Source organism: Schistocerca americana, chromosome 3, assembly GCF_021461395.2.
Source record: "Schistocerca americana isolate TAMUIC-IGC-003095 chromosome 3, iqSchAmer2.1, whole genome shotgun sequence".
NCBI classification, from domain to species: domain Eukaryota; kingdom Metazoa; phylum Arthropoda; class Insecta; order Orthoptera; family Acrididae; genus Schistocerca; species Schistocerca americana.
The window spans coordinates 41,878,129-41,903,379 of NC_060121.1; the positions used below are offsets into that span (position 1 = coordinate 41,878,129).

The window sequence follows — 25,251 nt, forward strand, 5'->3', positions numbered from 1 at the left end:
AAGAAGGGCTCGTTTGGTAGGACATGTTCTGAGGCATCAAGGGATCACCAATTTAGTAGTGGAGGGCAGCGCGGAGGGTAAAAATCGTAGAGGGAGACCAAGAGATGAATACACGAAGCAGATTCAGAAGGATGTAGGCTGCAGTAGGTAGTGGGAGATGAAGAAGCTTGCACAGGATAGAGTAGCATGGAGAGCTGCATCAAACCAGTCTCAGGACTGAAGACAACAACAACAACATAGATGTGAGGAAGAGTGAGAACAGATGAGATGCCGCATAGACATCTCACAGAAATGAAAACAATAAATAAACGTGTATGAACTGTGTTACAACGGAGGAATTCAAGAATCAAAACTTCCAAACCTAAAGGCAAGAGTCGTAACATGTGATAATGTGTAGAACAAGTAGGAGGTACGAACGTGTGGAGGTCCCTCCCTTACACTTCACTGTTGCAGTCGGACGTTGCACCCCGACACAGATGTAAGTCTGAGTACAACGAACAGAGAGCGCAGCGGGGAGTGGGTAGAACGCTGGATGCATTCTACACTGGACGGACAGTTCATAGAATTAAAAAAAAAAAAAAATTGGGTCGTGAAGAAGATTTGAACATGTATCTCCCCTTCGGAGTCCAGCAGCTTTCCCACATAACCACGACTCCGTGGCTAATCAAATACGCTTAATGATGCACTTCGACTGGAAGAAAATATATTTCTGAAAGTCAATTTCTTCAGTGTAAGGAAATAGCCAAGTAATCTAGTGAAACAGAATTGTTCGGAGAGTTTCATACATTGTATAGGAGTTTACGATCACATCCTCACAGTCTTCACGAATGCGTGGGAATGTCTGTGTCTAAATTTGATATTTTGAAAAGGGTCGATGCACGTCAAAACCGAATTCAACCTTTTTTCGTTTCTTTAAATTTTATTTTAAACGAAAACAGTATTAGACAGTTTAAATAGTTGCATTTCACATCACTAGTGGCAAGAAAGGTGCGAGACATGTATGTGAATTACGCACTACAAAATTGCTGGCCTCGTTTTTTGGCGCTGTTCAAAAATAGCTCTGAGCAATGTGGGACTTAACATCTGTGGTCATCAGTCCCCTAGAACTTAGAACTACTTAAAGCTAACTAACCTAAGGACATCACACACATTCACGCCCGAGGCAGGATTCGAACCTGCGACCGTAGCGGTCACGCGGTTCCAGATTGTAGCGCCTAGAACCGCTCGGCCACTCTGGCCGGCTTTGGCGCTGTGATGCTTCCTTTAAAGACACGGCTTGCACTCGCTGCATGCTCGGGGAAGACGAACTGGTTTGTGTTGCACGCGCACGCGCAAGCGCACGCTCCGCCTGATGCTACATTATAGTTCTCTGTTTTTTGTATCTGTATAGTTTTGTTTTGTTTTGTTTTGTTTTTCTTCTGTCACAAAAAATGAATACTTCAGTAACTGGTGAGCCATTGGCCGATGGAATTGTATCATATGCCTCCGCGATGTTTCCAGATCGCAAGAAGGGACAGAGGGTAGAGAATAAGGGAGCATGGAATATTATAAAATCATGTCATTAAGAAGCAAGGCAGGAGAGTAAAACAAGGTTATCTTCTCGTTGCTTAGTATGCTGGCGATCTGTACGATCTGTTACAAAAATTTGGAAAGGGACAATCTCCACAGGTGTGACCTCTTTTGTGCTCCTGGTGAAAAGCGTCCAAAATCTGAAGTATAGAAGTCTCACTGTGATTAATTTCGATATCAATGTAACAATGTAATACGACACACTGTACTACATGCATGTGAACACCACATTTCCACTACAAGCTAGAAACAGTCGAAAAGCAGTCAGAGATAACAATGTTTTAATTGGTTCGCTGTGATGCGAAAAAGCATTTCAATTACGAGGTGCATTCAAGTTCTAAGGCCTCCGATTTTTTTTCTAATTAACTACTCACCTGAAATCGATGAAACTGGCGTTACTTCTCGACGTAATCGCCCTGCAGACGTACACATTTTTCACAACGCTGACGCCATGGTTCCATGGCAGCGGCGAAAGCTTCTTTAGGAGTCTGTTTTGACCACTGGAAAATCGCTGAGGCAATAGCAGCACGGCTGGTGACTGTGCGGCCACGGAGAGTGTCTTTCATTGTTGGAAAAAGCCAAAAGTCACTAGGAGCCAGGTCAGGTGAGTAGGGAGCATGAGGAATCACTTCAAAGTTGTTATCACGATGAAACTGTTGCGTTACGTTAGCTCGATGTGCGGGTGCGTTGTCTTGGTGAAACAGCACATGCGCAGTCCTTCCCAGACGTTTTTGTTGCAGTGCAGGAAAGAATTTGTTCTTCGAAACATTTTCGTAGGATGCACCTGTTACCGTAGTGCCCTTTGGAACGCAATGGGTAAGGATTACGCCCTCGCTGTCCCAGATCATGGACACCATCATTTTTTCAGCACTGGCGGTTACCCGAAATTTTTTTGGTGGCAGTGAATCTGTGTGCTTCCGTTGAGCTGACTGGCGCTTTGTTTCTGGACTGAAAAATGGCATCCACGTCTCATCCATTGTCACAGCCGACGAAAAGAAAGTCCCATTCGTGCTGTCGCTGCGTGTCAACATTGCTTGGCAACATGCCACACGGGCAGCCATGTGGTCGTCCGTCAGCATTCGTGGCACCCACCTGGATGACACTTTTCGCATTTTCAGGTCGTCATGCAGGATTGTGTGCACAGAACCCACAGAAATGTCAACTCTGCAGGCGATCTGTTCAACAGTCATTCGGCGATCCTCCAAAACAATTCTCTCCACTTTCTCAATCATGTCATCAGACCGGCTTGTGCGAGCCCGAGGTTGTTTCGGTTTGTTGTCACACGATGTTCTGCCTTCATTAAACTGTCGCACCCACGAACGCACTTTCGACACATCCACAACTCCATCACCACATGTCTCCTTCAACTGTCGATGAATTTCAATTGGTTTCACACCACGCAAATTCAGAAAACGAATGATTGCACGCTGTTCAAGTAAGGAAAACGTCGCCATTTTAAGTATTTAAAACAGTTCTGCCATCTCTGGGACGTATTGACAATGAACGCGGCCTCATTTTAAAACAATGCGCATGTTTCTATTTCTTTCCAGTCCAGAGAAAAAAAATCGGAGGCCTTAGAACTTGTATGCACCTCGTATTGCATGCACATTATCAGCATTAATAAAATAATTATACAACAGGGTACACAAATGAAGAAAATGGTCGGTATTATTACGAAAGTAGGAATATCCTAAAAGAGTGTCGTGATTAGATATATTTAATTTGTTGAAATGCACTGCTGACAAAGGCAGATCTTCTTTCATGACAATGTTTTTCGAACTCCAGCTCACAAGGCACACATGGCTAGCGTCTGCATTCCTGTCGCGCGCATTATTCTCCGCTGCTGACAATACACTGACCATTGTGTTGTGCGACAGATCAACTGTTCATTTTTCTCAATAACAACTACTTCATTCGCGATCACACATTGTCAGTTTGGCAAGCCGTAGGTGAGTAGCCAGTATTTGCCATGTGCCTATCATTCCACCTGAAGGAATGCTCGTCATTATTTAAATACTGCTCAGAAAAAGAGAAGGAATAAAATCCTTTGGTAAGTTTCCATTCCAGTCGCTCAGTGTTAAAAATACGATGGGTTACGGGGAGTCCACAAAAGTTCCAACAGAATTGGAAATCTATTTTTGTGTGAATTGTTAACCTTTTCTCACTCGAAGAAGCATCACCATTTATGAGGAACGGCCACATTTCTCTTGGTGACAGGTTTAATTGTACTTCCTTTGTCACAGTGTAATTTGCCAAACTCATCTCACAGCAGCTATTGCGACGGAATTCCGAAACGGAGTGCCTCATTAAACAAGTAATTGGCAATCACAGAGCTCAATAGGGGCCGCGGTGGTCTAGCGGTTCTAGGCGCTCAGTCCGGAGCCGCGCGACTGCTACGGTCGCAGGTTCAAATCCTGCCTAGGGCATGGATGTGTGTGATGTCCTTAGGTTAGTTAGGTTTAAGTAGTTCTAAGTTATAGGGGACTGATGACCATAGATGTTAAGTCCCATAGTGCTCAGAGCCATTTGAACCAGCCATTTGAGCTCAATAGCTTACGAAAAGCCTCATAGTGTCGGTTTACAGTAACATGAAAGAAGAAATTTGATGTTTATTTTCATACTAGGAAGCTGTTGTTTTGCTACCTGTCGATAACTCTTAACAAACTGCAGTCACTGGAGTGAAATAAATAAAAAGGGGAGTATAAGTTCTGATATATCGCTTCAGATAAGAAAGTTCCGTGTGTTTAAGAATTGGCAAAACACTCTCCTCCTCGTGTGCTAACATTCGCCAAACTTTCGTTTCGATGTCTCGACCGGTTTAGGAGATATGAGAGATGTTGCGAGTATTTCATTCTCGCGGGCGTGAGATCGGAAGTGAGCGCGCTACATAGGGTCCATCTTCTCGAGATCGGAGGCAGATAGAGACCTCCTCCCAAGTCCAAACAAAAATTCTACATGTTAGCTACATTTCATACGCAGCAAAATACGGTGTACTACGCACCAAACGCAAAATCATAGCGACCCCTAATTTTCGTTGCAAACTTTTCAAGTTTTGCGTAGTGTCTTACTAAAATGTGTACATCACAATAAGAATAGCGATTAGCGAGATGATGGACACTTCGTCACGAAGCTGACATATAACGCTACAAGTAAGGCAAAAATCAAATATTTTCAGTGAATAGTTTCTGTAAAATGGTTTGAGAAAGACAACAGGGTGCGCGCGCTTCGGTTCTGTCAGCGCAGAGCGTCGCCAGTCGGCGCGCGCGAAGTTTGGTGTACGCGTCGCAATGTGCGCTGCACCCGCGCGACTCGTGCGGCACGCGCCTCCGGAAACGCTTGCAGCGAGGGAGACACTCCGTATCGTCAAATGGGGCTGTGTTGCACACTGCAGGGAAAGGGGCGTCCAGCGCTGCCCGCCCCGCTCCACTGTGGCCAGGCCTTGTGGAGGAGTTCCGCCTTTTGCAAGACACCGGTTATTCGTTTTGTGCTCTTCCCAAACGTGTTTCAGCAGTTTCTGTATTATCTTCAGTGGGTTTTATTTATTTTCCATCTGAAAATTGTTATTTCATGTCAACTTCTTGTGGGTTTACATGTAGAAAGGAGCGATAATTAGGCGTCAGGTTTCATGATCGTTAACATTTACCAGGTGTACCGGTATGAAACGAGCGTTTTTTTTTATGAAAATGAAACACTAATTTTGAATTGAAAAGAAAAATCATTTTATTCAAAGTACTGACCATTGCTTTCTATACACTGTGACCACCTTTCTGGCAATTAGTGGACACCACGCCAATAGAAATGTTCGTCTTTCGAATCAAACCAATCAGACACCCAATTTTCGACTTCTTCGTAGGAATCGAAGTGTTCCTCGGCCAGTGCGTGTCCCGTTGATGGAAACAAATGGTAGTCGGAAGGGGTCAAGTCTGGTGAATACTGCGGGTGGGGTAGCAGCTCCCAGCCAAGTGTTTTGATTGTATCCTGAACCAGTTTTGCTTTGTGTGCAGGTGCATTGTCGTGTAAAAAAATTACTTTGCTATGTCTTCTGGCCCGTTCTGGTCTTTTTTCGATCAATGCGCAGTTCAAATTGATCATTTGTTGTCTGTAGGGATTAGCATTCACCGTTTCGCCGGATTTTAGAAGCTCACGATACACCACACGTTTCTGATCCCACAAATTACAGAGCAGTGTCTTCTTGATGAATCGATCTACATCTACATCTACATTGATACTCCGCAAGCCACCCAACGGTGTGTGGCGGAGGGCACTTTACGTGCCACTGTCATTACCTCCCTTTCCTGTTCCAGTCGCGTATGGTTCGCGGGAAGAACGACTGTCTGAAAGCCTCCGTGCGCGCTCGAATCTCACTAATTTTACATTCGTGATCTCCTCGGGAGGTATAAGTAGGGGAAGCAATATATTCGATACCTCATCCAGAAACGCACCCTCTCGAAACCTGGCGAGCAAGCTACACCGCGATGCAGAGCGCCTCTCTTGCAGAGTCTGCCACTTGAGTTTATTAAACATCTCCGTAACGCTATCACGGTTACCAAATAAGCCTGTGACGAAACGCGCCGCTCTTCTTTGGATCTTTTCTATCTCCTCCGTCAGACCGATCTGGTACGGGTCCCACACTGATGAGCAATACTCAAGTATAGGTCGAACGAGTGTTTTGTAAGCCACCTCCTTTGTTGATGGACTCCATTTTCTAAGCACTCTCCCAATGAATCTCAACCTGGTACCCGCCTTACCAACAATTAATTTTATATGATCATTCCACTTCAAATCGTTCCGCACGCATACTCCCAGATATTTTACAGAAGTAACTGCTACCAGTGTTTGTTCCGCTATCATATAATCATACAATAAAGGATCCTTCTTTCTATGTATTCGCAATACATTACATTTGTCTATGTTAAGGGTCAGTTGCCACTCCCTGCACCAAGTGCCTATCCGCTGCAGATCTTCCTGCATTTCGCTACAATTTTCTAATGCTGCAACTTCTCTGTATACTACAGCATCATCCGCGAAAAGCCGCATGGAACTTCCGACACTATCTACTAAGTGATTTATATATATTGTGAAAAGCAATGGTCCCATAACACTCCCCTGTGGCACGCCAGAGGTTACTTTAACGTCTGTAGACGTCTCTCCATTGATAACAACATGCTGTGTTCTGTTTGCTAAAAACTCTTCAATCCAGCCACACAGCTGGTCTGATATTCCGTAGGCTCTTACTTTGTTTATCAGGCGACAGTGCGGAACTGTATCGAACGCCTTCCGGAAGTCAAGAAAAATAGCATCTACCTGGGAGCCTGTATCTAATATTTTCTGGGTCTCATGAACAAATAAGGCGAGTTGGGTCTCACACGATCGCTGTTTCCGGAATCCATGTTGATTCCTACATAGTAGATTCTGGGTATCCAGAAATGACATGATACGCGAGCAAAAAACATGTTCTAAAATTCTACAAGAGATCGACGTAAGAGATATAGGTCTATAGTTTTGCGCATCTGCTCGGCGACCCTTCTTGAAGACTGGGACTATCTGTGCTCTTTTCCAATCATTTGGAACCCTCCGTTCCTCTAGAGACTTGCGATCTGGTTATGCAGTCTATGTTGATGGTTGTCTCGGATTAACCCATGATTTTTCCAGTTTAGGATTCTTAAAATGAATCCATTTTTCATCGCCAGAAACAATTCGATGCAAAATTTAATTTCTTTCACGTCTTTGAAGCAAAATTTGACAAATGATTTTTCGGTTTTCCATCCGTCGTTCATTCAATTCATGTGGCACCCATTATCCTCACTTTTGGATCTTTCCCATAGCTTTCAAACGGTCCGAAATTGTTTGTTGTGCAACATTTAGTATTGCTGCCATTTGCTTCTGACTCAAAGTATCATCTTCATCCAATATTGCTTGCAATTAGGCGTCTTCGAACTTTTTTGATGGTCTTCCACGTTCTTTAATTCTTACATCAAAATCATTATTTCTGAACCGTTGAAACCATCTTTTGCATGTTGCTTCTGATAGAGCATGATCACCATATGCCTCGACAAGCATTCGATGCGACTCTGCAGCACTTTTTTTCAAATGAAAACAAAAAATTAATGCTTTCTGCAAATCATCACTTTCTGGTACAAAATTCTATATTGTTAACATGATGAAAACATATGAAGTCGTTTGTTCATTGACTTGATGTATACTAAATATCTTTGACAGATGTCATACCAACCAAACAAAAAAATTAAAGCTCGTTCACAACAAATGTTCCCTATCGACACATTTGTATCTTAACGCTCATTTCATACCGGTACACCTGGTACAGTTCAGGGCACACGCCGCTGAGCAGAAACATTAAATGCTGCATGCTTTCGTTACGCTGAGGTTTAGGGAGAAGATACCAATTTGCAAATAACATGACTGTACATTTGCACACATGCGTCATTTGTCGCCAGCAGTTATGTATCTTCGTAGTATTCTACACTTCAGCTTGTCATCTACGAAGAACAGAAACGTTTTCTATTTTTCGTCCATTACATTCCCGTGTCACGTAGCCCCAACGCCACTACGCGGTGTTAAATTACGCAGTGGCCAGTGGTTATGAAGTTTTGGCGCCGCACCGTGGTCCTAACATGCTGTATAACTTAGTCAGGAATAGCGCCTAACGAAGTATCTGTTGACAATGATTGGTGACTGCGCTGGTAACATAACCGTCCTATGATGGTTAGGTTCGAGGTAGGTGGGGGCAGCACTCAAAAGTGGGATAAATAACCTACGCCGAATGATCAGCTAGTGAGGAAGACATTAGGTGGACCAAAGTGCTAACTCGCCCTTGGGATTGTAAACTGCTAGCGTTTGGCGGGTTGCATCAGTGGACGTGTACTCGCAGCAGGAGTGGAATCTGCAGCGGTGGCTGGAGTGGAATCTGCAGCGGTGGAGCGGTGGCAGGGGGCGGTCGCTTGGCCCTGGAGGCCAGGAATAGCGGTGGCAGCTGTCGCCTCGCGCTGGACCGTGTTGGCGGCGGCGCGAGCCACGTCTGCCGTGTCCCAGGCAGGTGCGACTCCGTTCAGCGGTGTGTCTGCTCAAGTGGCTGGGAGCGCCGGTGGTGGACTGCTGACGGTAGACGCTTCGAATACTGGTCACGTATGAGATTTTTCAAGCCTCTCCTCCATGACTTATAGATCCACAAAGCGCTACACTGTTACTGATAAACGATTTTTCTTCGTTTATGGTTCATTTCGTGTTACTTATGACGGGAAAAAGCGGGGGCACGGGTGGGGAGCTGACAGTAGCGATATCGCTTCTCTTCCCCCCAATGGTGTCAAAAAACAGTCACGTATTTGTGTACAGTTAAAATGAATAAAATAAAGGGATTAAAATACACTTAAAGATGACTGCATTACTATAAAAATTACAACAGATAGTGTTATGGCTTATGCTATGATGAAGATGCCGCTTCTGCCTAATCTAGGAAGAACCATTTCTACACTACTGGCCATTAAAATTGCTACACTACGAAGATGACGTGCTACAGACGCGAAATTTAACCAACAGGAAGAAGATGCTGTGATATGCAAATGATTAGCTTTTCAAAGCATTCACACAAGGTTGGCGCCGGTGGCGACACCTACAACGTGCTGACATGAGGAAACCCTACATTTCCCCGCGAAACCCTACATTTCAGCAGTATAATGCACGAACGCATGTTGCAGGTCCTGTACGGGCCTTTCTGGATACAGAAAATGTTCGACTGATGCCCTGGCCAGCACATTCTCCAGATCTCTCACGAATTGAAAACGTCTGGTCAATGGTGGCCGAGCAACTGGCTCGTCACAATACGCCAGTCACTAATCTTGATGAACTGTGGTATAGTGTCGAAGCTGCGTACGCAGCTGTACCTGTACACGCCAATCAAGCTCTGTTTGACTCAATGCCCAGGCGTATCAAGGCCGTTACTACGGCCAGAGGTGGTTGTTCTGGATACTGATTTCTCAGGATCTATGTACCCAGTTCTAGTATATTTGTCCAATGAATAGCCGTTTATTATCTGTATTTCTTCTTGGTGTAGCAATTTCAATGGTCAGTAGTTTAGTAAGTGTCGTATGTGTGGTCTGCAAGGGATGGAGGGATTCAAGTTAAAATTGACGTTTCTGGTAGTTGAGAGGGGTCAAGTGACGAGCTACGAAGTGTCTGGTCCTAAAGTGGGGGATGAATTAATGGGGGGGAGGGTGGTGTTCTCGTGGTCATAAGCCTCGGTAGGAATTTATCTAAGGAGAGAATATGAGAATTATCTGGTGGGATGGAAAGATGTCGGCACGGAGCTCTGCGAAGGGAGGGGGAGCCCGCTGAGGTTTCCTTGGAACACTACATGGAGGGTCTGGAGGTGAAGGGACGGATTGGACAGACAATGCGGTTACCGGATGTAAAGTAGAGAATGTTTGAGGAATTTGAGAAGAGGGGAAAGTTAAATCAGCTAGTAGACGATGAATGTAGGAGACCGAAGGTGGATACGGAAGACGAAATAGGTGCGTTGCGCTGTAGGGCTGGGTAAGAAGTGAGGAAATTTGGGAATACGGAGATCGAAGGAAACGGTGGGTCCGATGAGGATTTTTTACTCCTGAAGGCTGCTGGACGAATTAAGTTCCCGCGTACAGCCATGTTACCAATATTTAGTAATTTTAGTCTATTGTGGGCTTTTCGTGAGATGCTTAGTTTTCGAGAGGGAGGTAAATCAATAAATTGTAGTGAGTTAGTGAGACAAATGAAAGAGTTATGGGTGGTGAGATGCAGATCGGGAAGACTTGAAGCAATTGGTGGTACGACTTATGCGTGCGTTTTGATGGGACTGATTTTAAGCCATCAGAAGTTGCAGTAGGCGGTGATGTAGCTGAGTTGAATCTGGAGGGACCGTGGAGAAATTTGCAGGACTTGGGAGTGGGCAAGAAAAGCAGCCATCAGCATACTGGAGCAGGTGCCTTTGCAACACCATCTGTCTGGAAGGGAACACAACACAAGCTTGGTTCACTTCTGCGCGTCATGTATGAATGTACGGGACCGTGTCTTGTTGACTGTGACGAGAGAGGAACGGAAGTTGTAAGACGGACGTACTCGATTGGAAGTACGTAGCAGACGGGAATACTGTTCTGAAAGCCTTTTTCAGGACCTAGGGAGGCAAAGATAACGTAACGCCGGATGGCGACCTTTTCGTATAAAAGCTTTTTGACGAGCCATTTAATTTTGTTGTAATCAAAGTGAGCCAATATACAAATGGAAATGGTGGCCAAAATGTTCCCTGGCAACACATTTAAACACGCCCTATTTTTGAACCGACCGTGAGTGTATTTTCATCTGTATAGACAGAAGTCAGCTGTGCCTCGTTTGTAGTGCTAGATGCGAACCAATGACAGCATGGAAAGAAAGATTAAGGGAGGCGTTTTTTATTTTGTGTATTCAGGGCAGTACAGTTGGGGTGCGAGATAGGACGGTGGCACAGAGCGAAGCAAAACATGACGGACAAAATATTAAGAAAGAAAAACGGTTTAATACTGACTGTGACAGGCGCACGAATTCTCGTACCCCTCGTCTTCCCGTCTTCTGCCTACGGGAAGAAGTTCTACCACTGTACACGTACGCTGTTGTCTGAGTGTCATTTCTACAGTGTCAGTCTGTCCGACAAGCACCACAAATAAACTACTACTACCGAACACACGTCTATGGCTAACGTGGTTTACGTGGCAACTATCGCCTACATAGCTCTCGCGTGTTCGACAGTGCAGTTCTTACTGCCACTTCGCTATGGTACTGTAGGAGCTCGGCGTCCCTAACCACGGTAGCCGAGCGGCTGCTGCTCGACTCAACACTGAAGGTTCCGATTGTTGCTGATTCAGGACTGCACCTACGGTGGAGGGGCTGTGTCTTTCACTCGCCCCTCCAGCCATTGGCTTTGCTGTTCCTGAGTTTCTATTGGTACGACATGCTGCGTGCTTACAAAATTCAGGAATAAAACATTTGTGGCCGGCTAATAAGATGGTGGGAGTTGGTAGGTGTGGCGATGCTCTGTTCATCCTGCAGGCTGCGCTGCTCACGCGCCCCGTGACGTCAGAGCTCTGGCAGCGGCCATTTAAGTTAACTGGCCAACCACTGTGATACACGTTTAACCCACGTAGTTCTTCTATCAAACCTTACTGGACAGTCAGTTTCGCTGTGCTTCATTTCATTCAACCTACTCACAGAATTTCAAAAATTGCTAGATATGCGTAGAATAAATTGCACAAAAGTATCGTCAGGGGGAGGGAGAGTGTAATTGGATGACCTATAATTCACAAAACTTCGTACATATACGCCGCTATCGGAGACCACAGAAACTGCTGTCGACCTCTTTAGCGCTCAATGCGGGATGCTTTGGAGCCACCATTTTAATTGCGAAGTGGGTAGTTTCCATATCGTACCTATAGCTAGCTTATTATGAAAGTATGCCACTTCAAGAAAATGGCACGTTGAAGATTTATAAAAAGATGTCGTTCTTGGTACGAATTGCTCTAATTAAATGTGACATAATGATACATCGTCGATTAAACCTTTCACTATATGTACGTCATGGCAAAAAGGCTGGAGTTTCGTCATTGCATCGTCGTGGAGTGGTTACAAGCGTAGCGCTCCGAAGTTTTCTTCCTTAGTGGCTGGTTCGCGTCCTACTACTTTCAATTTTTTTTCTTCTTCGCATTTCGAAAAGATTCTGGGACTTGCTTATTAATTTCATAGAAGTACGTTCTGCAATATTTGATTTTATGTGCATTTACGAATGCTCTCTCTCTCTCTCTCTCTCTCTCTCTCTCTCTCTCTCTCTCTCTCTCTCTCTCTCTCTCAGGAGTGATGTTAGTGATTTACGAATTAAGCATCAAACACACAGATGTGAATAAATATTCAAAACAAGTTGATAATCTGCTAAAACAAACTACCGCTCACAATAAAGAGCATGGAAAAGACTGACACATTTGCAAAGGAATTAAAAGGAAACATTTATAAGGTATAAAACATTAACGATCTATTTCTTTTAGGAGATTCTTTTCCAAACAAAAACGTCTTCAGTTTATGTAAATCTTTAACCACTAATATTACGCTTTTCGTCATGTTATTACAAGTTTTACCAAAACTGAAGCGTTTTCGAGAGTTCCTCAATGTGGTGTGAACCAACATTTGTTCATAGGACATAAGATAAATGAGCTACTGGTTTAAATAATCTGACAGAATGGCTATCGAACCTTTCTAGTTACAGACCAACTTTGAAGCTAGTTTTCACAGTGTGTAAAAATAAAGTTAGATTTTTGGGACACCGTCATGCACTAAGTTGAATATATACGTCACTGGATTCATCAGCTTGTTTTCTGCTTATAAATCAGCAAGTCGTCTGTCTCACATTCGGGTATGATTATGGCATATCAGTAAAAATAGTTATTGCAGTGCGACTTTATTAATAATAAGTTTCGGACTTAAGTCTTGCAAATATTTTCGTCTCTTCCTTAAGTACTGTCCGGGCCACACGAATGCAGAACTGGACACATCTATAGATAACGTAAGCTCTAGGTTAAGGTATCGGGCAGAAAAAAAAAAACATACCTCCAGTTGTTCCTAATTGAGCTAAACTTTACAGTTTTGGACATCATATACACCTCACGTACTATGAACCGAACCATCACGATAGTAGAGAGACAGCTCTTTCCGTCTCCGATACAGAGTGTTACGCCAAAATGTCGTCACGTTTGCTCGATGTCTCGTGAACTGGAGGTTACTCACTGGAACTCCAGCTGGAGGCGGAACATCGGCTGGCGTCACGGGTGGTCTACCGAGATGCCATCTGGCGACTCTGCCGGTCACGAACCTGTCCCCGGCACAGCTGATAGCGACCGGCTGGCTACCGTCTCACCCGAGCACAGGCGGCTGCAGTCGCCTCACTGTCTTAACTCAGCCTTCATTTTTCTGCTACGGAACGTAATTCCTTTACTTGCGTGTGCGAGCTGCTCAAACCGGAAATGAAAAATGCACTCACAATGCATGACCGTCTCTTCGAATAGCTATGTTCGTAATTGTATAGTCTACAACCGTACCATTCATCTGACAAGTACTGTAACCCTAACACCCCAACCCCATTGGCTCAAATGGCTCTGAGCACTATGCGACTTAACTTCTGAGGTCATCAGTCCCCTAGAACTTAGAACTACTTAAACCTGACTAACCTAAGGACATCACACACATCCATGCCCGAGGCAGGATTCGAACCTGCGATCGTAGCAGTCCCGCGATTTCGGACTGCAGCGCCTAGAACCGCACAGCCACCGCGGCCGGCTAAATGGACAGCTATTGAACATCAACTTTCACGAATAACTTCTCTTGTTCTGGTGTAAAGGAACCTGTCCCCTAAGTTTGTAGAAGTATTTTTGATACACCCTCTATAATACGAAAATAACCAGATACGAACATTCTTTAATCACCAATATGACGTTTACCATCATTTTATTTGAACGGATCGCGCCAAAACTACGAATTTTCGAGATATCCTCAATGTGCTGGTGCTTTGAGGCAGTATATATTCATAGGACAACATTTATAATATAAAACCTATCAAATGTGGACTTGAGCTGCAAGTGATGTAATCCACCGTGTCGTCTGCTAAGTTCTGCTCCTGAGACAGAAATCAATCTTACGTCTAATTGGCCACGTTCCTCGTGAGAAATCAGAAATCTATCTTACCTTAGGCAGTCTTTCACGATACGGAATGCGCTGGAAAGTCAAGTGTGACATTCCGACTTCGCAAAAATCGTCCACATCTGCGGACGCTTCCTGGTCCCGCGTGAGGACGAATTCGGGCTGGAGACTAGACAGTGCCCCAGGGCAACGCTGCGGTTGTGCTGACGCTGTGTGTCGAGTCATTAGTACGGACGCAGAAACGCAATACCCGCCATCGATGCTCGACTCCGTATGCAGCGCACCGGCGTCGAACACGGGCGAGAGAGCAGCGTGCGCGTTGCGGCCGGCGTAATTACGGGCGGCGGCGGCGACAGCGGCGGCGACAGCGGCGAGGTGCGCGCTGGCGCAGACTCCAGACGACGCTAATTGCGCCGGCGCCGCATCACGTTACAGCGGCCGCAGCCGCAGCTGCAGCTCGCCCGATCGAAATCGAGAGCGTGGCGTCGGACGGGGGCCGAGGGACCGGCCTCGTCCGCCCGGTGGGGGTTTCCAGTCACCCGGCGACGCCCAACTGTTCACCTGCCGCTGTCGTAACTCGCCAAATATTTCAAAAACAGTCGTCGGTGCTCGAGTTGATGCCGCGTTCTTTGTCTTCGGGAAGGCACTCGACACAGTTCCGCACTATGCTTTCGAGATATTCGACTAGACTTGTTACTGCATTCGGGACTTGCTTGCAGATAGAACTAAACACGTTCCTCTTAAGGGGGGTAGGACGTCAAACGGGCCGACTTGGAGCAGGAGAGTCACCACAGGACACTTTAATTTCTACTGTCTATACTTTTACAAATAAATACATAAAACTTTGTCAGCATGACCAGGAAGGATTGAGGGCTCACACTCATCGCAGTGGAAGTTCAAAAACTTAGCAAAATACCTTTTTTTACATGTGAAATTTCATCATTTTTTTTCACTTATTACTGGCTGCAGTTGTTGCTACAGGTACACTTTTCTCCTTAAGTAAGAGAGATTCTTCCATGAATTTTTCATAGCATACAAACAGTAATTACATGTGGATGAAACTCTAGAATTTTCCAAATCTATTCATAAACTGTGAAAAAAATTGAGCTAATTAACTATAAAACTTGAGTTTTTTCTAAACATGAAGCTTAAAATGTAACAGTTCGTTCACTTTTTCATAAATTAAATAACTTCTAGAGTTTCATACACCTGTAACTGTGGTTTGTATGCTGTGCAAAAGTCATCGAAGAATCTCTCTTACTTAGGAAGAAAAGTGTACCTATAGCAACAAATGCAGCCAGTAGTAAGTGAAGAAATGATGAAATTTCACATGTAAAAAAAAGTGTTTTGTTATGTTTTTGAGCTTCCAGTGCTATGAGTATGAATCCTTCCTGGTCATGCTGTTAAAGTTAGACAGTGGAAATTAAAATGCCCTGTGGTGTCTCTCCTGCTCCAAGTCGGCCCGTTTGCCGTTCTACCCCGCTTAACGGAACAAAATCAACGTATGTAATTTCTGTCGTTCTTCAAGGAACGATAGAAGAACCTTTACTGTTTACAACTTACAGTGTGTTTTACAATTCCTATTACATGCTTCTAGGGGTCGTGCAGGGACATTAGTAGATAACGTTTTGATAAGCTCACGAGTCCGCAAACGTATGCAATGAGTTTAAAGATTGGATGACTTTCAAATCTCTCGCCCCATCTACGCAAACGAACTGCGAAGAGGGCCCGTGTAGGTCTCTGCTATACTCATGACGTCACATGCAATCTTCGTCCGACTTCAAAAATGGCTGCGAGGAACTGATACTCTCGAAACTAGGAGGGTTGACCGTGCCAACTGAAAGTGATGGTTTCATCAAACTTATTTTAGATCCGAACGCTACATTTCCAGACGAGTAAGTGTTTCTCTTCAGAACAGTCTCGTCCACAACCCCTACAAATCTAAAACGGCAACTGAGAAACACCCTGAAGCTCCACCTATATGTACAACAACACTCCGCAAGTCACCTAACGGTGTGTAGTGGGTGGTAGGCCTACCAGCGGTACCACAAACGGATCCCCCCTTCCCTCATCCAGTAGCGAATGGCGCGAGGGAAGAGTGACTGTCGGTAAGCCTCTGTCTCAGCTCTAATTTTTCGAATTTTCTCGTCGTGGTCATTGCGCGAGATGTACGTGGGAGGAAGTAATATGTTTTCCGACTCTTCCCGGACAGCACACTCTAAAAATGTGTTTAGTAAACCTCTCCGGGATGCACGACACCTCTCCTGTTACGTCTGCCACTCGTGTTCTGTAACGCACTTGCGCCGACTAAATGATTCCGTGACGAAACGTACCGCTCTTCATTGGATCTCCTCTACCTCTTCTATCAGTGCTACCTGGTAAGGCTCCCGGATTGATGAACAGTACTCAAGAATCGGTGGACAAGCGCCCTGTAAGCCACTTTTGTCGAGGCTGCCTTATGTTTCCTTAAAACTCTTCCTATGAGTCTCAGTGTGGGACGTCATTTCCCTATTGTTTTGTTTATTTGGTCTTTCCTGTTATTGTCGCTCTTGAGAGTTACTCCTGAATATTTAAGGTAGATACTGCTTGCAGCAATTTGTCATTAATAGGATAGTTATACAGTAGTAAATTTATTTCCTATGTATGCTCAATATGTACACTTATTTACGTTCAGAGTCAACTGCCAGAGCCTGTACTGCTCGTTGATTCTCTGAAAGTCATCCTGCGACTCGATGCCATCATCTTTCGTTGCCATTTTCTTATAGGCAATCACATCGTCTGCGAACTGTCTTCTACATCTACATACATACATATATATATACACCACAAGCCATCGAACGGTGCTTGTCGAAGGGTCCGCTGTACCAATATTACTCATTTCCTTTCCTGTGCTACTCGCAACTAGAGAGAACGAGAAACGACCGCCCCTATGCCTGCACACGAACCCCAGTTTCTCGCATCTCATCTCCATGGTCCTTACGTCATCTCAAAGAGCTTCCGACGCTTTCCAATAGATCATTTATGTACACTGTTTATACACGGAACTGCTGGTTCCGGCGGAGGTTCGAGTCCTCCCTCGGGCATGGGTGTGTGTGTTTGTCCTTAGGATAATTTAGGTTAAGCAGTCTGTAAGCTTAGTCCCATAACATTTCACACACATTTGAACATTTTTATACACGAAACTGTTCACATATGATGTGGTTCTCTATAATAAGATAGCAACACCTGAAGACTGTAGCGAACTGCGGAGGATTAACGGATGCCAGTTGAAGTGAATGTAAATAAACATAACGTACTGGGCATAAACAGACGAAGGAATGCGTTACTGTACGATTACATGACTGGAAACAGTAACTATCGTAAAATACTCAGAAGTAGCCATGCACGGGATGACCACATAATGCAAATTGCAAGAAAAGCAGATGGCAAATTCGTGTCCACTAGGAGAATCTTAAGGCAGTCACCGAGCGAGGTGTGGCAATGGTTACCACACTGGACTCGCATTCAGGACGACGGTTCAATCCCGTGTCCGGCCATCCTGATTTAGGTTTTCCGCGATTTCCCTAAATCGCTTCAGGCAAATGCCGGGATGGTTCCTTTGAAAGAGCACGGCCGACTTCCTTCCCTAATCCGATGAGACCGATGACCTCGCAGTTTGGTCTCCTCCCCATCAACCGCAACTCTTAAAGGAACTTAATTCAGTCGCGAAAGAAGCGGCTTACAAAACATTAGTTCGACCGATTATTGAGTACAAGTAACAGCTCACGCCCCGGTATTCCAAGGAGTGGAAATTCTATGTGTAAAACAATTTTATGCATTTCATTACTTTACATATGAGATAATGTGCTAAACATATGACGTTGAGCATATGAAACGTTTATGCGTGAAGACGCAAGAACCTAATTATGTTGATTTTATTAGTTTATTGTGTTTAAGGTTTGTTGGAAGTTGCGACGCACTCTGGATATAAGACACCGAGTGAGTGCAGTTTCGGTAGTTTGCGCTCCGTCTTTAGCAAAATGTAGTTTTACACGCATCTCAGTGTTTAGGACGCCATGTCTTCTGAACTGTGAGTCTTACAGTGACGTACACTGATCAGCCGGGACATTATGACCACCGACCTATTACTGACATAAACCCGTCCAGGCCATAATAGCAGCGTCACCTGGCTGCGAATGGCTGTTAGTCAGACACACGCACGATGCATGTAGTATGAGCGCGCGTGCTGCCCGAGTGTGGAACAGGGAGGGTGCGTGACCTGTTTCAGTTTGACCGAGGGCAGATCGTGACGACCCGGAAGCTTGACACGAGCATTTCGGAAACCGTACGGGTTGTCGGGTGTTCGGAGGATCCTGCGGTGAGTGTCTTCAACCAGTGGAGAAACCGAGCTGAAACTAAGTCTAGACTCCGTGGGGTTGGTCTGTCACCCCTCATTACATATCTAGACTGGACAGACTGGTAAATCAGGACGGGCGGTGAACTGTGGCGGAACTAAAATCAGACTTGAATGCTGGGCAGGGTACGAGTGTGTCTGAACACACAGTGCACCGAACAGTCCTAACGACGGGCCTCTTCATCCGACGACCCGTGCATGTGCCAATGTTAACACCACGACGTCGGCAGCTACGACTGGAATGCGCACATGATCGTCGGCACTGGACGTTGGCGCAGAGGTACAGCGCTGATGAATCCCGATACCTTCTCCATCGTGTTGATGGGAGGGCGCGAATCCGTCGTCTTCCAGGGAAGCAGCTCCTTGACACCTGTATTACAGCACAGAGTCAATCTCGCGTCGGGGCATCGATAGGTCCAGTGGAGCTTGTGCGAGGCACCGTGACGGCCAAGAAAGAGTATCGTAAATTGGTTGCAGACCCTGTACCCTTCATCACGACCACGTTTCCCAGCGGCAGTGGCATTTTTCTGCAAGATAACGCGCCATGTCACAAGGCCAGGACTGTGACGAAATTGTTCGAGGAACGCAGTGGCGAGTTCCAATTGATGTGCTGGCACCACAGCTCGCCAGATCTGAACCCGATCGTAAACACCTTGGATGTAACTGAACATGGCGCCAGAGCTCATGGCTCCTCCCCGGAATGTACAGGAATTAGGGGAGTTGTGTGCGCAGAAATGGTGCGGCCCACACAGGCCTCGCTGCTTCCATTCCACGACGGGTCGCCCCTGTTACCTGTGTCAAAAATAGTGGACACTCCGGCTATCAGACAGGTTGCTCATAGTGTTCTGGTTGATCAGCGTAACTTTACTGGTAGATTCAATGATAGATACCGATACCGTCTGCAAAATCTGTTGCGAATACAGTTACTAGTGAAGATGTATTAAACTAAAATGTCATGCCTAAGTCTCAAGTTTGTAAGACGTCATGGTCTCCTGACCTTCATTGCTTACATATTCCGCCCTCACAATCGTATTCCGCACATCAAGACGCTTCATGCGAACCCAAACTCGATAAGATAAAGTCAATGTTGTATGAATTCATGTAAATGATATGCAAATAACTAGTAAATCGCAAGTGCGCACCGAGATGGAAATACTCGAGCCTGGCGTACACACACACATTAAAGACATGAAGGTTGCTGGAGCTTTTAGTTCGGGAGAGGCAAACTGCACGTCCGGGGGGCCGGTCCCTTCAGAGGACGAGTTAACCTATCTATGTCGGCAGGCGCCTGCCCGTAGAGCAGACAGCATTTGCCCGAGTGAAAGGCAGCCTACGCATTCTTTACAAACACAGCACGCAGTTTCAGAGGTTTTCACAGGGAGACAGCAAACGCCAAATGCCGATGCTAGAGATTTCCGGATTGGTCACCTTAAACGGAACGTCATTCTTCCATTTTAGAAGAGCAATGCTGATTGGCAGATGATATTCCTGTCGCCTTGAGCTGAAGGAGTAATGGAAGAGGCCAAAAGATATACCCCTTCATATCTGGTGTGGAGAGGGGGCGTTCTGTTGTCGCTCTTGGAGCGAGAACACGTAACGAGAGCGTGTGCGCTCGTACGTGTACTCAAAGAGCGAGGAACAAGTCTCTCCTCAGTACTTCACTGGGAGAGCACCTCTGTCGTGAACGAATCAGAGTGCGACTCTATATTGAGTCCTTGCGATTAAGCATTGTTCACTGTGTTGGCCGCCACATTTATTGTGTGGTGTGAACGGACAGAGTTATAGTTAAACGCCTGCAAGCGAATTTTTGAGTGGCATTCTAACAGATAATTATTCAAGTTGAGTAGGCGTAGCTCTCAGCCATTCTGCCAAGTCAATAAACTTTATACAAAAATTTCATTAGCGAATTCTATCCTTAAGAGGTAACTTCACATTCCGAAAAGAACCCGGAAATAACTTGTTCAGTTCATAACTAAAAGTGCCATTATGATTTCTCAGAATTTTTGCAAAATAAATAATAATTTTCGTTAGCTTCATGTTTTTCTTACACTAACTAGCTCTACTGCAGTGCCCAAGTACCCACTAGTTACGTAAGAAATTTTGTACATTTTTGTGTCATTTCCTGACAGTGGACGACTCCAGAACGTATTTACTGCTGAAAGTTTTTCAGGCATTTCTCTTTAGAACGTTAGGAGCGTCTGTCTGACTTCTGTAGTAGTGTGGGGATGGAAATTGGATCTCGCAGGAGCCACAGGGTAAAGGGTACATCTCAGATTAATCCTTTGCACAGAATGACAGAATAGCACCCACACGCTCACAAGTTTTATGGCATCAACAGCGAAATTTTTGTAAGCGAGAACCTTGGTCCCTTCCATTATTTAATGACAGATGTCAGCAAGAAAAAATTTCGGAAAGTTTTGAAATTATTTGTAAATCTCGTTGATAAGTTCTCTGATTTTCGAATACTGGATGAATACAACCTGTTTAATTTGCGCGTTGTGAGTTCTAGTGCCTTAATATACTCCTACATACACAGTTTCTACCTTTAATACACTTACTGTGTTAAACCCAGTGACGTAACTAAGGTTTTGAAGGCCCCACTGCAAATATGTTTTGGGGACGCAGTTTATTAATGAACCTTGAAAGAACAAATATGAAAACATTAGACATTCACACACCACAAATCAAGCTAAAAGTGAAATAAACTCACTAACTCCTTGTAGAATAAACAATGCCCCCAGTTTTGTGAAGTGAGGCGACATGCAAATACATATTTCTAGTTCTTCTAGGCGTAGCACTCAAAAATTTCCCGACACCATCATCCTAGTTACGAGAACGACATGTTTCATGTTCAGTGTTTATAACAACTAAGACGTTTAATCTGGACTCGCACACCTAGTTTCTAAGAAATGGTTTGATTAGTTTCCATTAAAAAAAATATCTTGATGAGGCGGTACAAGTAACTGGCAGAGTCACGTACAGCTGAAGAGTTGTGCATATATCAGGGACCTCACCGTACTTACAAAAAAAAGTATTTTCAACAAACAAAAATTTTGTGATACCTTTAGCTGACAATATGTTTCCTCCATTTCGAAATTCTTTCGACGTTAGTGTTTTGAGACTAACAGGTTCATGTGAAAGATTGATGGTTAAATCTGATTCGAACTTCAATTCCTAACTTAAAAAGATGAACGTGATATAAGAAACAAAAACAGTCTGAATCCTGAAAATAATTTCTTTATTTCAAACACCTTTCTATGTGGTTTTCTTAAATATAAGTCCAAATATCTTACAACACCAGTTGGTCCTTTCTTGATACATCGCGGGTTGCGACTACATTATATGAAAAAAATGGCTCCTATTTACTGTCAACGACGATCCGATCTAAAATACAACTGTTTAACAGATGTATCATCTTTAGAAATGGTAAAGACACCAGAGAGGCAATTCTGACGTTGCGGTTGATAATGGGAGCAAGACTAAAGAAAAATCAAGACACGTTCATAGGATTTGTCGACCGGGAAAAAGCGTTCGACAATGCAAATGGTGCAAGATGTTCGAAATCCTGAGAAAAATAGGGGTAATCTATAGGGAGAGACGTATAACATACAGTATTTACAAGAGCCAAGAGAGAACAATAAGAGTGGAGGACGAAGAACGAAGTTCAAAATGACTCTGAGGGCTATGGGACTTAACTTCTGAGGTCATCAGTCCCTTAGAACTTAGAACTACTTAAATCTAACTAACCTAAGGACATCACACACATCCATGCCCGAGGCAAGATTCGAACCTGCGACCGTAGCGGTCACGCGGTTCCAGACTGAAGCGCCTAGAACCGCTCGGCCACACAGGCCGGCTGTAAGACAGGCATATAGTCTTTCGCCCGTACTGTTCAATTGTATATCGAAGATGCAATGATGGAAATAAAAGAAAGGTTCAGGAGTGGAATTAAAATTCAAGGTACAAAGAGATCAAGGATAAGATTCGCTGATGACATTGCTATCCTGAGTTAAAAGTGAAGAATAATTACATGATCAGCTGAATGGAATGAACAGCAATGAGTACAGAATATAGATCGAGGGTAAAACGAAGAAAGACCAAAGTAATGGGAAATAGCAGAAATAAGAACAGCGAGAAACTTAACATCAGGATTGATGATCACGAACTAGACGAAGTTAAGGAGTTCTATTACCTAGGCAGTAAAATAACCAGTGACAGATGTAGAAAGCAGGACATCAAAGGCAGACTAGCACTGGAAAAATGGGCATTCCTGGCCAGGAGAAGTCTACCACTATCAAACGTAGGGCTTAATATGAGGAAGAACTTCCTGAGAATGTACGTTTGGAGCACAGCATTGTATGGCAGTGAAACATGGACTGTGGGAAACCGGAACAGAAGAGAATCAAACATTTGAGACATGGTGCTACAGACGAATGTTGACAATCAGTTGGATTGATAAGGTAAGGAATGAGCAGGTTTTGCACAGAATCGGAGAGGAAAGGAGTATGTGGAAAACACTTACAAGGAGAACGGATAGGGTGGTAGGACATCTGTTAAGACATCAGGGAATGACTTCCACGGTACTAGAGGAAGCTGTAGGGGGCAAAATCTGTACATGACGACAGAGGTTGGAATACATCCAGCAAATAATTGAGGATGTAGATTGCGAGTGTTACTCTGAGATAGGAAGTTGGCACAGGAGAGGTCTTCGTGGATCATCTGATTTTCAATTTGTGAGCTCAGATATCTAGTTTTAGTTTTTTTCATTTGAAAGATGTACCCTCAGAAGAGGATCATGTCTGGAGAAGAGGTACATTATATTTAAGAAACTGCCTCTCTGCTTTCCTGTTTCAGATTCACGATGTCCGTGGAAAGCAGTTTGACAGAGAACTAATGTCCTTTTTACATCCAGTATATTAGAAATTATAGCTTTCATTTAGTGATACCCTTTACCGAAAAGTGTGTTAATAGTTGTACCACGTTCCACATGCTGTACGTAATACAAGCATTGAAATATGCAGCGCAAGTTATGTCTACTTTTACTTTCTTACTGATAGATTGAACACGCCATTCATTTTCTCCATGTCCGAGCAACCAGCACGATACACAAAGTTCTGCATCTAACCCTTATCTCACAAGATGTGGTGTCTCAGACCGCGCAAAAATTTTCAAACTCGCTCTACAAGAACAGTTTTAGCGGAATGATTGCATACTCCCTGAACTCTATAATGTTTTGCTGTCGGTTGCATTAGCCCCTTGTTTGGCTGTTACTGACACGCGTTACTAGCACGTGTTGCGGTCTCCTAGAGCGCGCCCCGTGAATTACGTACCGCAGAAACATGTCAGTTTTAACTGTCCTAAACTTCAAAAAATTGTTAATCGGCAGATGGATGAAGATGTCAGTGATATAGATCAAGAAATGGGCGAAAAAGACGATTTTACAATAGCCAGTGACCACAGTCTGCTAGCGAACAGGAAGTTGGTTCAGAAGAAAAACTTGTGTTGGGAACGTCGCTGTCTCTCCAGTAAGGTACTTCAAGTGTTTGTTAAAATCAAATGTTTTCCGTGTGGTAAAAATTGTAGATTTCAGCACTGAATGGCAGTTTTACGGACTTCCTTTTTTTATCCATCGAGTGCAATGTCTATGTGCAAGTTTAAACCATGGAATTTAGTTAAATGTGAACATTTACTTGCTGCAGAGAGACTACAATGTTTCAGAAAATGAAATTCTGTTTTGTGACAATCCTTTTACCTGTACTTTTTAAAAAAACTTACAAAAGTTTGTGATTTTTTGTGATAAAAACTAAAATATTGCAGCCATTATTTAGAGCAATAAAATCAACAAGAACTATTTCAACAACACTTAAATAATTGTAAAAATAATTTTTGTATAACTTAAATCAAGAATTTCAAATGACTTGTGCCGTATTTCTCCGATTAAACTTAGGGCCCCAGAGCCCCTCCTCGTAGAATATATTACAGAAAAGTCACCTCTCGAGTTAAGGGGGGGGGGGGGGGAGAGCATAGCCAACTAGTTCAATTTTAGGATCTGTTTTACTATAATAATAATCGTTTTTCATCTTAGTGTCCCTAAGGAAAGGACCCTGAGCCTTGCAGGTCTGCTACATACAATTTTTGGTTTCGAGAAGGAGATTTTCACTCTGCAGCGGAGTGTGCGCTGATATGAAACTTACTGGCAGATTAAAACTGTGTGCCGGACCGAGACTCGAACTCGGGACCTTTGCCTTTCGCGGGCAAGTGCTCTACCATCTGCAGGAGAGCTTCTGTAGAGTCTGGAGGGCAGGAGACGAGGTACTGGCAGAAGTAAAGCTGTGAGGACGGGGCGTGAGTCGTGCTTGGGTATCTCAGATGGTAGAGCACTTGCCCGCGAAAGGCAAAGGTCCCCAGTTTTAGTCTCGGTCCGGCACACAGTTTTAATCTGGCAGGAAGTTTCAGTTTTTGGTTTAGTTTATTTCATTCAGTTTACCCTGGATAATCGTCTATCAGTGCTAAAAGGTGCATTTGCTGCCGCGCTGGATTAGCCGAGCGGTCAAGGGCGCTGCAGTCATGGACTGTGCGGCTGGTCC

At 44.3% G+C, this 25,251-nt stretch overlaps 1 protein-coding gene across 1 annotated transcript in view; it reads right to left on the reverse strand.

Annotated features, from left to right (window-relative positions):
* LOC124607003 (collagen alpha-1(XVIII) chain-like) overlaps positions 1–25,251 on the reverse strand; it is a 939,249-nt gene that overhangs the window by 312,734 nt on the left and 601,264 nt on the right. The gene's annotated exons all lie outside the window — the stretch shown is intronic.